The sequence below is a fragment of the Amblyomma maculatum genome, unplaced genomic scaffold, assembly GCF_055883805.1.
Source record: "Amblyomma maculatum isolate TAMU_Amacu unplaced genomic scaffold, ASM5588380v1 scaffold_13, whole genome shotgun sequence".
NCBI classification, from domain to species: Eukaryota; Metazoa; Arthropoda; class Arachnida; order Ixodida; family Ixodidae; genus Amblyomma; species Amblyomma maculatum.
In genome coordinates, this window is record NW_028146738.1 from 28,088,883 (window position 1) to 28,104,892 (window position 16,010).

The 16,010-nt window shown below is 48.9% G+C and overlaps 2 pseudogenes; both read left to right on the forward strand.

Moving 5' to 3' along the window:
* Positions 1 to 1,244: 1,244 nt before the first annotated feature.
* LOC146172460 (dual specificity tyrosine-phosphorylation-regulated kinase 4 pseudogene) lies at positions 1,245 to 13,366 on the forward strand (annotated as a pseudogene).
* LOC146172461 (uncharacterized) lies at positions 12,894 to 14,716 on the forward strand (annotated as a pseudogene).
* The last annotated feature ends 1,294 nt before the right edge of the window (positions 14,717 to 16,010 follow it).

The following is a 16,010-nucleotide window of genomic DNA, read 5'->3' on the forward strand; positions in this document are numbered from 1 at the left end:
TTCAAGCTCTGTGTAGCTTAAAAATCCCTCTGCTGTGGCTGTCGCCCTTTTTTCTCTCTGAAGGCCTTGTACCATGGGGGTCCTTGAAGCACGGAGTTCGGCGGACGTCCGAGCTCCACGAGCACCAGGAGACGGAAAGTGACCTGATTTTGGGCACCAATTTAGAAATTGTGTCTCTGGGACTGCGGTGGCCGCTTTTGGCTGAGTTGTGCGCGCGGTAGAAAAGTGTAGAACATGGAGGGTGGCAATGACGACGGAAAATCTAAACCTTAGCGGCGTAGCCCTATCGGGAGCGGATGAAGAAAGCAGTAAGGAGGAGAGGAACCATAGACATAACGTGCCCGTCGAAGGCAGCAAATATCGCAGCAGCCATCATTTGCCGGAGACCACAGGGACATGACTTTCTCTGCACAATGCTGTGCATGTGCGAGACGTGGTACAATGAGCGCGATGAGAGGTTGCCCCGGGCAAGATTCGAGAAAGGGGTCTTTCTCTTAGGGTCTTTCCTTGCGATCTTGGGGACGCCACTAGCGCCAACGAGAGCGGATGTGCTTCGCAAGGGCTCTGTGAATTTCGGCCTCTGGACCCGTAATTGTTTACACGACGTTTCTTATTTTGGCCTCACAAGATAGTTGATTGCGCCCGGACCTGGCAGAGCCAACATTTGTGAGTGTGCGAACTTTTTTGAGGACTTCATGGCGTATTGTGCGTCGACACCGTGCGTCTCACGCATGGTGTAGCGAACGAAGGCGAGGAACGCGGCGAGACCCGCCGTCATTGCGGAATTTCTCGGTCTCCCACAGGCCGCGGAACCCATCGCTATGCAAGCGTTTATGGAAGGGCAACCCATCACCCCTGAAGAGCTTAAAGACGGCACCTGGATTACTCCAAGTACCAGGAGCTCTACCGTAAGCCTAATGCCGCTGGCCCGAGCGGCGGCGGTAACCCCGGTGGTGACGGCGCCTCGTCCGCATCGGGGAAGAACGCCGGCCGACACCCACCGGTAAAAATGGCTACAAGCGTCCCCCGGCCTGGCGTTCGGCTTTTCCAGGGGTGTGCGTTTGGGAGTAGCTCCCTAAATTCCCGCTGCGCGCCCCTCTTCCGCAGTGGGCCCAAACCCAGTTTCGAACATCGCAGCCTGCAAAGGTGGTCCTGTTTGTCTTGCAAAGGTACTTCGTTTGAGCCTCACCTGAAGTGCTCCCTTAGAGCCTCAGCTGCAGCAGTCCTAAAAAAACGACGGACCAAATGTCGACCCGCACGGACGGCGGCTACCCCTCTCACCCGCTGAGGCCATCCTGTACTACGGCACCCGGCTGGACAACTACGAGCGGACCGAGGCGTCCCCGTACCGTGACATCTGTTATCTGGGCCTCGACGCTAGCAAGATCGAGTTCGACGAGGGGGTCGGCCAGAATGGCGGATACGACGACGAGACCGGCTCCTGTATCAAGGTGATGCACGACCACATCGCTTACCGGTACGAAATCTTGGAGGTGATTGGAAAGGGCTCCTTCGGCCAGGTCATCAGGGCCTACGACCACAAGACCAAAGAGCATGTCGAGCTCAAAATCATCCGCAACAAGAAGAGGTTCCACCAGCAGGCCCTCATTGAGGTGAAGATACTGGACCACTTGAAAAGGAAAGACAAGGACGGGTACCACAACGTCATTCACATGTACGACTATTTGTACTTTAGGAATCATCTGTGCATCATGTTCGAGCTGATGGGGATGAACCTGTACGAACTCATCAAGAACAACAAGTACCAAGTCTTCAGCTTGAATCTCGTCAGGAGGTTCGCCTACTCCCTTATTCAATGCCTGCGGCTCCTCCACCGAGAGAAGATTATCCACTGTGATCTCAAGCCTGAAAATTGCCATCAGGTACGGAAGTGGTGGCCCGCTACAATTTCAGTGGCAAGTCAAGTGAAGATCTGTCTTTTACCAAGGGGGACATCATGACTATAGTCTCCGACACGCCGGACTGCAACTCGTTCCGGGGACGGCACACTGACGGTCGGGAAGGTCTCATACCGCTCAACTACATTCTCTATGTGCAGCATGAAATTAAGGAAGATCCAACTCCCACAGCTGCCTACCGATCATTTCAAGGTTGTCTTCAGACCGCAAGTTCCGATCGACTCCCCTCTCTAAGTAGGGGCCACTCTACATCAGGCGATTGGCAGCGCAGCTGGCATCAAGGACGCCCGAGTGTTCGAAGATATTTCCCAGCGACACCCAGTCAACCAACGATTACTATCAACACCACAAACAGGGCTCGTGGAGAAGCCTATAGGAAAGTAGTGGCCTTTACCCGCAACGGAAAGGCATACCCTGTCAAAACCTACGTACCAGCTCCGGATCTCTCTGTCAGTTTTGACATATTCTTAAATGGCAAAGTGTCAGAACTTGCAAACTCAATTGCTGTCCTCGGGCGTTGGCAGCAGAAGGCCACCCAGATTCTGCGAGAACTTAAGATTGTGCATGAGAGCGCAGATCAGCAGATTAAGCACTTAGGATCGGTACTGCGTGGCGTGATGGGGCAGCAGCAAATTACTGTATCTCCATCCGAGGCGGAAGGGACAAGCCAAAGTAAAACATGGATTCCGCCAAACGGAAAATAATTACAGTCTGCCAGTGAAACTGTAGGGAGTACGCACGCAAGGCCAACCTACAGATCCACATACAGAACACCACTGTCAAACCAGACATTATTGCACTACAAGAACCCTCTAGAGTGGCTACTCTTTCAGGCTATGTTACCGTTACGCAACTGCGAACCAACCGCAGATATCCAGCAAAGACCTTACTGGTCAAAAGGTACATCAGCTATGTGCAGCATGAAATTAAGGACGTAAACCTAGATTATACGCTTGTTGATAACGCAACTGCGAACCAACCGCAGATATCCAGCAAAGACCTTACTGGTCAAAAGGTACATCAGCTATGTGCAGCATGAAATTAAGGACGTAAACCTAGATTATACGCTTGTTGATATCATTCTCGCCGAGAAGGGACAGCGAAGAACATACGTCTTCTACGTCTACAGCTCTCCCAAGGATCGCACCCAGGAAACAAGTAAACTCCTAGACGAAATTGTGAGAAAGGCCAGAAGGAATCAGCTTATTATAGTTGGGGTAAAGGCACAGCAATATTAGGGAAGATTCAGGAGCTGGGCATCACGCTGCTGAATGATACTACCAAACCCACGAGAACCGGCAACAGTATATCAAGTGACACTAATCCTGATCTGTCACTAGCTCAAAACGTAATCAATCCCACATGGCTCAATACTGTGGAAGACCTTAACAGCGACCACTACATTCTCGCCATTACAATACAGACCAACTCACGTATTACGAGGGCATGGCAGTATGTTCAATTGGGCAAGTTGGTAGACGTTGACAATTGTTAAACAGCGCGAACAACGGTAGACAAGAACGAGAAAGACGCGGGACAGCGCTCGTCCCGTGTGTTTCTCGTTCTTGTCTACCGTTGGTTGCGCTGTGTTACAATTATGAAGAGGGGCATGGAACTCCTGTAAGCACACCGACTAGGATAAATTCATGAAAGACAAGGACACTAATGCGCCGTGCAGCATCTCGGACTTGGAGACGTGGGTCCAGGATCTATGTGTAGACGCCCTTAAGCACACCAGTAGCATAGAAACGGACGAGAAGCAAACCATCATAGACTCCAGGCTAGCGCACATGTGGGAAGCCAGACACACGCTCAAGAAATGGAAAAAGCAGAGAATTAATCGGAAGCTCAGGTTACGCAATGCACGGCTTGAGAAGAATATTGAAGGACACGCCATTAACCTTACACGCCAGAACTGGTATCAGGTATGCGACGAACTTAACGGGCAGCTTGGAAACAAGAACACGTGGAACCTTCTCCGCCATCTTCTTGATCCAGCCCAGTCCAAGACAGCCAAAAGAAACGCTATATATCAGTCATCCATGCATATCCCGGAAGCGTTGAACAATTGTTATCGTCACTACAAGATAAATATGTAAACTACAGCAAAGATGGAGATTTGTACCCGGACTACACGGGACGCGACAACCCAAATCTTGACGAGCATTTCTAGGACGCAGAGATCTCGGCCGCAATGTCTCAACTCAAGATAAAATCTGCGCCTGAACCAGATAAAATCAATAATAGGATGCTGAGGAACCTAGATCTAAAGTCAGTCACAGCGCTCACGGTTTACTTCAATGAGTGCTGGGAGAGTGGTAGCATACCCCAATGCTGTAAGCAGGCCAAGATGATTTTTATTCCAAAACCCAACAAGATGATAAACCTCAATAACCTAAGACCAATCTTGCTTACCTCGTGTTTAGGTAAGCTAATGTAGAAAATTGTGCTTAATAGACTGCAGGACTTAATAGACTGCAGGACTATGCTGAATACTCCCTTTTATCACACACCATGGAGGGCTTCAAGAGGGGACTTTCGACACAGGATGTATTGCTTCAACTGTCACATGACATCATTAACAGATCTAAAAAGGTAAATACGCAGGCTATCCTGGCTATCGACCTAAAGAAAGCATTTCACAATGTCTCCTATTATTCTATACTAGAGCACCTAAATGAAGTTAACCCTGAGCGAAAGGCTTACAACTACGTCAAGGCATTTCTGAGTGAGCGCTCAGTGGAACTGCACGTGGGCAATTTGAAATCCGACTCGATAAAGCTGGGAAACAGAGGCAGCCCTCAGGGGGCTGTTCTCTCTCCGTTCCTCTTGAATCTGGCATTAATCACGATTCCGGATAGACTCGTTAAAATACCAGGAGTACAGCAAAGCCTCTACGTGGATGATATTACGGTGTGGGCAACTAAGAGCTCTCATGGTGAAATCGAGGCAGCTCTTCAAGCAGCTGCAGACGTCATAGATGAAGAAGCCAAGAGTGCAGGCCTAGAATGCTCCCATGAAAAATAGGCGCCTATAGTGTTTCATAAAAGTAAATAAATGCGCCCTTGATGACAGTCATTACACAGGGTGTGGAAGTAACAGAGGTTCAAGATCAAGATCCTGGGGCTCAGGCTACAAACTCTGGAAACGCGCCAGCAATCCACAAACTGAAATTGGTGGTTCACCAAACAACCAGATTAATACAAAGAATAATAGAAACCTGCATGAAATTGCGACGCTGAAGGACGCACGCATCTGAAGGTGCCATATCTCCGTCGACGCCGGAAATGATTCGCATTTGCTATTTGATATGGCTGCGAATGCAGACGGATTTCACTCGAATGCGGACTTGAGAACCACCGTTCTGCAGGTTTGAGGCAAATACCTACAGGCGGAGGCCTTAAAAAATGATCTCAAAAAGCAGATTCAAGATGCTCACTCGGAATTCGAGTCGTCTTTCACAGAACGCATTGGCCGTATCAATAACCTACTCAAACAGGAACATGAAAAGAAAGGATGCCTTCTTTGAGCAGCTGTCGAAGTTTAAATCCCAAGCGATAACAAAGGATGCACTTGAAGGCGTAGGTTTCAAAGGTGCCCTAGATGAAAACTGCGTCGACATGAATATGAAAGAACACGACCTCTTCTAACTCATAGACGCCTTCATCATAAGCAGGATTACCAACTCCCTCCCGTACTTAAAACTCCAACGAAACGAAGTTGAGAGAATCGACGCCATCATTAGAATGGCTTACAAAACAGCAATGGGTCTGGTGCTCTCGACGCCCAACGAAGAGCTTCTCAAACTCGGGGTCCACAATACCTACGAGGGACTCAAAGAAGCACAACGAACTGTCCAAATAAGGCGCCTATCCAGCACACCCGCCAGAAGGACAATACTTGAAAGATTAGATATTGAGGGCGATCCCCTAAAAGACATCCATCAAACTATTCAACGCGATATCCGAAAGAGGATCACCATCAAACCTCTTCCTCGGAACATGAACCCCCACACCCATCAAGGCCGAAGAACAGCACGAGCTAAGAGCCTGCACAAAACCTTGAGCCGGCTACAGGATGTCATCTACGTCGACGCCGCAGAATACGAGGAAGACCCTAACAAATATTCGATATGTGGAATCACAAAGCCCAACACTAACCCAGCGAGACTCGTTATGGCGGAGACATTCCACATCCACATCACTAGTGGCGGAGGAGGCCGCCATCGCCGCGGCCATCGCTTTTACTAAAGCAACAACAATAGTAAGTGACTCCAAACTGGCAATCAGTAACTTTTCTAGAGGTAGTCTCCAAACCCGCCTCACAAATACTCAGTGAAATGAAAGAATTCCCTCTCGAGAGAGATATCACATTAATATTAACCCCAGCTGTGAAGGTTAACCTAATTTATGGATCCTACAAAAACGAAGGTGTTGAAGAAGGCGAAAAACTCGGTCAAATTGGAAGTCTGCTGTTGTGTGAAAGAAGAGCTGCCTGAGGTGGAAGCTGCGGACTGTGCTACTGGCGTTAGTAGTCATTTGTGTAACGGGATTGATTTTAAAGAAAATGTGCCTGGAACTGAGAACATGGGCATGTTTTTTGGAACGCTGGAAACCGAAACAACGAAGCCGCTCCGGAACAACTGGATGAAGAGCCACATCCAGCAGTCAATCAGTGAGGAAGCAAGGAAAAAGATAGCAGCTCTCATTGAGGATGATAGCCAGCTGTCCGACATTCTATTTCTTTATCTCCAGCTTCCCACTGGGACCGCAGTTGAAGCAGATCCTCTTAACCAGAAATGTTTGGGCAATCTGTTGGGCAAGAAGGCAGATGCAGAGGTGGCACAGACTTACACTTGGATCCAGAGCCACCTTGAAGAAGACCCGGAGATATCACTGCCTATGCAAGAAGTGTATGAGGAATACAGGAGTTTCTTTGAAAAGAGCAAGATTTAACCACTTTGTGCGGCTGACTGGCACGGTGATGAAACACGTTTTCCCATCACTGAGACCACGTCGACATGGCAAAAGAGGCAATTCTAGGTACTCCTATAGTGGGCTTCGCAAGAAGTCAGAAATGAAGTCGCCAATTCTACCAAACTTGCTTTCGACAACTGATGACTCGTTGGATATAGTGTCCTCGGGAAGATCCTGGGGCTCAGGCTACTAACTCTGGAAACGTGCCAGCAATCAACAAACTGAAATGGGTGGTTCACCAAACAACCAGACTAATACAAAGAATAATAGAAACCTGCATGAAACTGCGATGCTGAAGGACGCAGGTATCTGAAGGTGCCATACCTCCGTCGACGCCGGAAATGATTCGCAGTTGCTATTTCATATGGCTGCGAATGATGATGGATTTGACTCGAATGCGGAAATGAGAGCCACCGTTCCGCAGGTTTGGGGCGAATACCTCCAGGCGGAGGCCTTAAAAAATGATCTCAAAAAGCAGATTCAAGATGCTCACTCGGATTTCGAGTCGTCTTTCACAGAACGCACTGGCCGTATCAATGAGCTACTCAAACAGGAACATGAATTGAAAAGAAAGGTTGCCTTCTTTGAGCAGCTGTCAAAGTTTAAATCCCAAGCGATAACAAAGGATGCACTTGTAGGCGTTGGTTTCAAAGGTGCCCTAGATGAAAACTGCGTCGACGTGAACAAGAATAAGGCATGAATAAGATGAAAGAACACGTCCTATTCTAACTCATAGACGCCTTCATCATAAGCAGGAATACTAACTCCCTCCCGTACTTAAAACTCCAATGAAGCGAAGTTGAGAGAATCGACGCCATCATTAGAATGGCTTACAAAACAGCAATGGGTCTGCTGCTCTCGACGCCCAATGAAGAGCTTCTCAAACTCGGGGTCCACAATACCTTCCAGGGACTCAAAGAAGCACAACGAACTGCCCAAATAAGGCGCCTATCCAGCACACCCGCCAGAAGGACAATACTTTGAAAGATTAGGTATTGAGGGCGATCCCCTAAAAGACATCCATCAAACTATTCAACGCGATATCCGAAAGAGGATCACCATCAAACCTCTTCCTCGGAAGATGAACTCCTACACCCATCAAAGCCGAAGAACTGCACGAGCTAAGAGCCTGCACAAAACCTTGAGCCGGCTACAGGATGTCATCTACGTCGACGCCGCAGAAGACGAGGAAGACCCTAACAATATTCGATATGTGGAATCACAAAGGCCAACACTAACCCAGCGAGACTCGTTATGGCGGAGACTTTCCACATCCACATCCCTAGTGGCAGAGGAGGCCGCCATCGCCGCGGCCATCGCTTTTACTAAAGCAACAACAATAGTAAGCGACTCCAAACTGGCAATCAGTAACTTTGCTAGAGGCAGTCTCCAAACCAGCCTCACAAATACTCAGTGAAATGACAGAATCTCCTTTCGAGAGAGATATCAAATTAATATTAACCCCAGCTGTGAAACTTAACCTAAATTATGGATCCTACAAAAACTAAGGCGTTGAAGAAGGCAAAAAACTCGGTCAAATCGGACGTCTGCTGTTGTGTGAAAGAAAGCTGCCTGAGGTGGAAGCTGCGGACTGTGCTACTGGCGTTAGTCGTCATTTGTGTAACGGGATTGATTTTAAAGAAAATGTGCCTGGAACTGAGAACATGGGCATGTTTTTTGAAACGCTGGAAACCAAAACAACGAAGCCGCTCCGGAAAAACTGGATGAAGAGCCACATCGAGCAGTCAATCAGTGAGGAAGCAAGGAAAAAGATAGCAGCTCTCATTTAGGATGTTAGCCAGCTGTCCGACATTCTATTTCTTTATCTCCAGCTTCCCACTGGGACCGCAGTTGAAGCAGATCCTCTTAACCAGAAATGTTCGGGCAATATGTTGGGCAAGAAGGCAAATGCAGAGGTGGCACAGACCTACACTTGGATCCAGAGCCACCTTGAAGAAGACCCGGAGATATCACTGCCTATGCAAGAAGTGTACGAGGAATTCAGGAGTTTCTTTGAAAAGAGCAAGATTTAACCACTTTATGCGGCTGACTTTGGCACGGTGATGAAACACGTTTTCCCATCACTGAGACCACATCGACTTGGCAAAAGAGGCAATTCTAGGTACTGCTATAGTGGGCTTCGCAAGAAGTCAGAAATGAAGTCGCCAATTCTACCAAACTTGCTTTCGGCAACTGATGACTCGTTGGCCATAGAGTGTCCTCGGGAAGATCCTGGGGCTCAGGCTACAAACTCTGGAAACGCGCAAGCAATCAACAAACTGAAATGGGTGTTCACCAAACAACCAGACTAATACAAAGAATAATAGAAACCTGCATGAAACTGCGACGCTGAAGGACGCAGGTATCTGAAGGTGCCATACCTCCGTCGACGCCGGAAATGATTCGCAGTTGCTATTTGATATGGCTGCGAATGCAGATGGATTTGACTGGAATGCGGACATGAGAGCCACTGTTCCGCAGGTTTGGGGCGAATACCTCCAGGCGGAGGCCTTAAAAACTGATCTCAAAAAGCAGATTCAAGGTGCTCACTCGGATTTCGAGTCGTCTTTCACAGAACGCACTGGCCGTATCAATGAGCTACTCAAACAGGAACATGAATTGAAAAGAAAGGTTGCCTTCTTTGAGCAGCTGTCGAAGTTTAAATCCCAAGCGATAACAAATGATGCACTTGTAGGCGTTGGTTTCAAAGGTGCCCTAGATGAAAACTGCGTCGACGTGAATAAGAATAAGGCATGAATAAGATGAAAGAACACGACCTCTTCTAACTCATAGATGCCTTCATCATAAGCAGGAATACTAACGCCCTCCCGTACTTAAAACTCCAATGAAGCGAAGTTGAGAGAATCGACGCCATCATTAGAATGGCTTACAAAACAGCAATGGGTCTGCTGCTCTCGACGCCCAATGAAGAGCTTCTCAAACTCGGGATCCACAATACCTACGAGGGACTCAAAGAAGCACAACGAACTGCCCAAATAAGGCGCCTATCCAGCACACCCGACAGAAGGACAATACTTTGAAAGATTAGGTATTGAGGGCGATCCCCTAAAAGACATCCATCAAACTCTTCAAGGCGATATCCGAAAGAGCATCACCCTCAAACCTCTTCCTCGGAACATGAACCCCCACACCCATCAAGGCCGAAGAACTGCACGGGCTAAGAGCCTGCACAAAACCTTGTGCCGGCTACAGGATGTCATCTACGTCGACGCCGCAGAAGACGAGGAAGACCCTAACAAATGTTCGATATGTGGAATCACAAAGCCCAACACTAACCCATCGAGACTCGTTATGGCGGAGACTTTCCACACCCACATCCCTAGTGGCGGAGGAGGCCGCCATCGCCGTGGCCATCGCTTTTACTAAAGCAACAACAATAGTAAGCGACTCCAAACTGGCAAACAGTAACTTTGCTAGAGGCAGTCTCCAAAACAGCCTCACAAATACTCAGTGAAATGACAGAATCTCCTTTCGAGAGAGATATCAAGTTAATATTAACCCCAGCTGTGAAGCTTAACCTAAATTATGAATCCTACAAAAACGAAGGCGTTGAAGAAGGCAAAAAACTCGGTCAAATCGGACGTCTGCTGTTGTGTGAAAGAAAGCTGCCTAAGGTGGCAGCTGCGGACTGTGCTATTGGCGTTAGTAGTCGTTTGTGTAACGGGATTGATTTTAAAGAAAATGTGCCTGGAACTGAGAACATGGGCATGTTTTTTGGAATGCTGCAAACCGAAACAATGAAGCCGCTCCGGAACAACTGGATGAAGAGCCACATCGAGCAGTCAATCAGTGAGGAAGCAAGGAAAAAGATGGCAGCTCTAAAAGAGGATGTTAGCCAGCTGTCCGACGTTCTATTTCTTTATCTCCAGCTTCCCACTGGGACTGCAGTTGAAGCAGATCCTCTTAAACAGAATTGTTTGGGCAATCTGTTGGGCAAGAGGGCAGATGCAGAGGTGGCACAGACTTACACTTGAATCCAGAGCCACCTTGAAGAAGACCCAGAGATATCACTGCCTAAGCAAGAAGTATACGAGGAATACAGGAGTTTCTTTGAAAAGAACAAGATTTAACCACTTTGTGCGGCTGACTTTGGCACGGTGATGAAACACGTTTTCCCATCAGTGAGACCACATCGACTTGGCAAAAGAGGCAATTCTAGGTACTGCTATAGCGGGCTTCGCAAGAAGTCAGAAATGAAGTCGCCAATTCTACCAAACTTGCTTTTGTCAACTGATGACTCGTTGGCCAAAGAGTGTCCTCGGGATGGCTCAGAGGAAGAACTGAGCCAGGCCTCCTGGCTGCTTGTGCGTGAATGGGCCGAGAAGGTGCTGCCAAACAAGTTCCCTACCATGTGCTTTAGGCAAAGCCTCAACGTGGATGATATTACGGTGTGGGCAACTAAGAGCTCTCATGGTGAAATCGAGGCAGCTCTTCAAGCAGCTGCAGACGTCATAGATGAAGATTCTAGGAGAGCGAGCCTAGAATGCTCCCATGAAAAATAGGAGCTTATAGTGTTTCATAAAGGTAAATAAATGCGCCCTTGATGACAGTCATTACACAGGGTGTGGAAGTAACAGAGGTTCAAGATCAAGTTCCTGGGCCTCAGGCTACTAACTCTGGAAACGCGCCAGCAATCCACAAACTGAAATTGGTGGTTCACCAAAAAACCAGACTAATACAAAGAATAATAGAAACCTGCATGAAACTGCGACGCTGAAGGACGCGCGTATCTTAAGGTGCCATATCTCCGTCGACGCCGGAAATGATTCGCAGTTGCTATTTGATATGGCTGTGAATGCAGACGGATTTGACTCAAATGCGGACTTGAGAACCACCGTTCTGCAGGTTTGGGGCGAATACCTCCAGGCGGAGGCCTTAAAAAATGATCTCAAAAAGCAAATTCAAGATGCTCACTGGGAATTCGAGTCGTCTTTCACAGAACGCATTGGCCGTATCAATAAGCTACTCAAACAGGAACATGAATTAAAAAGAAAGGTTGCCTTCTTTGAGCAGCTGACGAAGTTTAAATCCCAGGCGATAACAAAGGATGCACTTGAAGGCGTTGGTTTCAAAGGTGCCCTAGATGAAAACTGAATCGACGTGAATAAGGCATGAATAAGATGAAAGAACACGACCTCTTCTAACTCACAGACGCCTTCATCATAAGCAGGATTACTAACTCCCTCCCGTACTTAAAACTCCAACGAAGCGAAGTTGAGAGATTCGATGCCATCATTAGAATGGCTTACAAAACATCAATGGTTCTGGTGCTCTCGATGCCCAACGAAGAGCTTCTCAAACTCGGGGTCCACAATACCTACGAGGGACTCAAAGAAGCACAACGAACTCTCCAAATAAGGCGCCTATCCAGCACACCCGCCAGAAGGACAATACTTTTAAAGATTAGGTATTGAGGGCGATCCCCTAAAAGACATCCATCAAACTATTCAACGCGATATCCGAAAGAGGATCACCATCAAACCTCTTCCTCGGAACATGAACCCCCACACCCATCAAGGCCGAAGAACAGCACGAGCTAAGAGCCTGCACAAAACCTTGAGCCGGCTACAGGATGTCATCTACGTCGACGCCGCAGAATACGAGGAAGACCCTAACAAATATTCGATATGTGGAATCACAAAGCCCAACACTAACCCAGCGAGACTCGTTATGGCGGAGACATTCCACATCCACATCACTAGTGGCGGAGGAGGCCGCCATCGCCGCGGCCATCGCTTTTACTAAAGCAACAACAATAGTAAGTGACTCCAAACTGGCAATCAGTAACTTTTCTAGAGGTAGTCTCCAAACCCGCCTCACAAATACTCAGTGAAATGAAAGAATTCCCTCTCGAGAGAGATATCACATTAATATTAACCCCAGCTGTGAAGGTTAACCTAATTTATGGATCCTACAAAAACGAAGGTGTTGAAGAAGGCGAAAAACTCGGTCAAATTGGAAGTCTGCTGTTGTGTGAAAGAAGAGCTGCCTGAGGTGGAAGCTGCGGACTGTGCTACTGGCGTTAGTAGTCATTTGTGTAACGGGATTGATTTTAAAGAAAATGTGCCTGGAACTGAGAACATGAGCATGTTTTTTGGAACGCTGGAAACCGAAACAACGAAGCCGCTCCGGAACAACTGGATGAAGAGCCACATCGAGCAGTCAATCAGTAAGGAAGCAAGGAAAAAGATAGCAGCTCTCATTGAGGATGTTAGCCAGCTGTCCGACATTCTATTTCTTTATCTCCAGCTTCCCACTGGGACCGCAGTTGAAGCAGATCCTCTTAACCAGAAATGTTCGGGCAATCTGTTGGGCAAGAAGGCAGATGCAGAGGTGGCACAGACTTACACTTGGATCCAGAGCCACCTTGAAGAAGACCCTGAGATATCACTGCCTATGCAAGAAGTGTACGAGGAATACAGGAGTTTCTTTGAAAAGAGCAAGATTTAACCACTTTGTGCGGCTGACTTTGGCAAGGTGATGAAACACGTTTTCCCATCAGTGAGACCACATCGACTTGGCAAAAGAGGCAATTCTAGGTACTGCTATAGCGGGCTTCGCAAGAAGTCAGAAATGAAGTCGCCAATTCTACCAAACTTGCTTTCGTCAACTGATGACTCGTTGGCCAAAGAGTGTCCTCGGGATGGCTCGGAGGAAGAACTGAGCCAGGCCTCCTGGCTGCTTGTGCGTGAATGGGCCGAGAAAGTGCTGCCAAACAAGTTCCCTACCATGTGCCACCTGGCACGTCATCTGGTGAACAGCACATTTGTCGACGCCCGCTCTGTGGCTGCCGTGACTGTGCTCTGAGCCAAGGCACTGGGCAATGACAAAGCCAGCCAAGCCAGTAGCACACCTCGGGGCCAGGGTAAGCGGCGAGAAGCACAGCAGCAGTTGCAGAGCAAATTACAGGAGAAAAAGAGCCTGGGTGACCAGAAGCGCAAGCTCACCGAGCAACGCTCGCACTCGGCACAGTCTTCGCAGTGCAGCACACCAGTTGAGGGCCGCTCCCAGCAGCAGCAGCAGCACCGGAGGGTATTGGCTTCGACGCCTCAAGGCAAACGGGACCAGGCCTCGCCGTCCCTGGTCTCCTGTGACGGAGACGTGGTGCTGAGATTGAAGGAGGAGCCTGACCAACCCAAGTTGCGCACCTCTGTACCGCCAGCAAACAAAATCATATTTGTCCCCACCATGCAGAGCCTGCAGCTTGGCACCCAGGACCCTGCAAACAGCAGCAGCAATGCGGCCGCAGTCTCGGCTGAGGCGGGGTGCAAGTACAAGAAAATCCAGCCAAAGCCAGCCGCATGCCGGAGCACAGCAGTGGTGCTCCGCTTAAGCCAGGAAGCTGGCCTGGCGGCCACGCCTACAGCTGCGGTGGTGCCCTCATCTCAGTCTCCGGTCGGTGTGTGTGCGGATCCGATTGCAGAAGCGGGAGGCCCATCCAACGGACCCAAGCTCAGCAGCATAGCCTCACAGGTGTCTAAGGATGGAGCAAGCAGCAGCAGTTCGGACTGGGATGCCAAGCTCAGCACGGAGATGTCTGTGGGAGCGATGAAGAGACATTCAGAGGATGGGGAGGCCCTGCTTTGCAAGAGGAGGCACACCGAGGACGGTTCCAGGACATCCAAATTGAAAGCAGCAGGCTGGATTTACTGCTGCCCACCCAGGTGGCGGTGACGGAAAAAAATGTGTGTGGTGCATCTGGAAAAAGAGGTGCTGAACGAGTATTATGGAAACTCCTCATATGACGCTTCCATTCTAGAGAAGCTGGCTTTTCCAGAATGCGCGGAATCCGGGAAATGACGCTGCCCACCAATACGCTCGAGAATTAGCGGGCCGAGCGGCGGCGCAAAATCAGGAACCGAAACCCTTCGGTGATTCAGCCGTATCATACCACGAACTCACTGCACATTCCAAAGCAATGAGAACACTCCCACCACCCCCTAAAACTGACCAGACAACAAGCAATATGGAGACAGCTACAGACGGGGATCCTCCCCAATCTAAACTACATATCAAAATTCATTCTTTCTGCCGGTTTTGTGGTGAGAAAGACAACTTCGAACATATAATCTGGGCGTGCAAAGCCCATAAGCCTACCTCAAAAACTCTTGCCTGATCCCTCTAAAGAAACTTGGGACGAGCTAAGGTCCAGCGGTGACCCTGGCATTCAGTTCAAAGCCGTCGAATGGGCCGGTGTTTCCAAAAGTCTCCACGGAATGCGGAACGCTAGCTGACTTCCCCTATTTCTCCCACTTATTGTGAATGAAGTTTTATCAGCTTCAGCCTTGCGAACTTGATGGCCGCATTGACCCACCCGGATGGCTGCCCCGGAACTGTGTGGACACCGCCCACCATGAACCTGTTCTTCATCTGTGTGATGGTGTGCAACTGCCTAAAGATGATAATCTGCTCACCTGCTTCGAACGTCGAGACTGGGATGGACGCCTTCTTGTGGGTGCTCTCTACTGTAGGAGGGATCGCAGCAAAAGTCGCACCTACCCACATGAAAGATATGATTTCATATGCATGCAATACGATTGTCCGTCCCGAGTGTCCTCCTGAAGTTCGCAGGGCACTGAACAGCGCTCGTTCTGTGGCTTTTTTATCCTTTCCTTTGTCTTCGTATTCGCGCTGTTGAAATTATTATTGAATAAGTACCAACTCGCCCAAAAAAGTATCTTGGTAACCATAACGCCGTCACCGGAAGTCACAATATTGGACAACTGCGGTCGCTTGAACCCCCGCTCGGCGAAGCCTCCGTCCTGGGATGAATATCATTGATGTGGATGGCGAGACATCTCGCCGGAAGAGCTAGGACCGCAGCAGGAATGGCCGCGAGCCCCCAGAAAGCGAGAAAATAAGCACCTCAGCAGAGACAACCAAGGAAGCCAAGATGGAAGTGGGGCAGGCAGCGAGGAAACCAAAATGGCTCTTGGAGTCGGGATTAAGAAGGCAGAACGCCCGGTGATATCACAAAAGCTGTGTTTGCCTGCGGAAGACCATAAAATCATTGCTCGCCAGAAAGGTGGACTACATTTCAGGCTCCTTAGAGGAGCGCAGATTCACGAGGCCATATGAAAGGCCGCTGTGCTCA